Source organism: Carassius gibelio, chromosome A1 (assembly GCF_023724105.1).
Source record: "Carassius gibelio isolate Cgi1373 ecotype wild population from Czech Republic chromosome A1, carGib1.2-hapl.c, whole genome shotgun sequence".
NCBI lineage: Eukaryota > Metazoa > Chordata > Actinopteri > Cypriniformes > Cyprinidae > Carassius > Carassius gibelio.
In genome coordinates, this window is record NC_068371.1 from 3,190,296 (window position 1) to 3,190,805 (window position 510).

Below are 510 nucleotides of genomic sequence, written 5' to 3' on the forward strand. Positions count from 1 at the left end.
GAAATTGTACATTTTGAATTACGTTTTGGTTGACATAATGCAGTATCTGATTGATTCTCCTGTCTGGTAAAGCTGCATTTCTGTGCCACTCCTGCAGTATTATTGAACAAGCTGCCATTTTAGCACTGAATTGCCATTATTATCTGCTTGTCGTTGATGATTAAACCAACCAAGCTTTTACATAAGATCTGATAGTTTATGCTCACAATAAGCATATGTGATTGATGATTATCACAAGTGAGGTTGATAGGAAGAAAACAAGAAACTATTATTTAATTTATTAGTGATACGATGTTATTTAACCTGAGTTGACAGGTGCAGGCATTTCAGCTTAATAACCTTAATTAAATTAAACACTGGTATTCAAGTACACAACTAGCTACTGTACTCAAAAGAGTACTCATCCAGCGATTCTACTAAATAAATGCGCATACTAAGAGAAGGCTGTTTACATCGCTAAGCCCCGCCCCTTGCTTGTTCTGACACGTGTCAATCAATCGGAACCCTGAT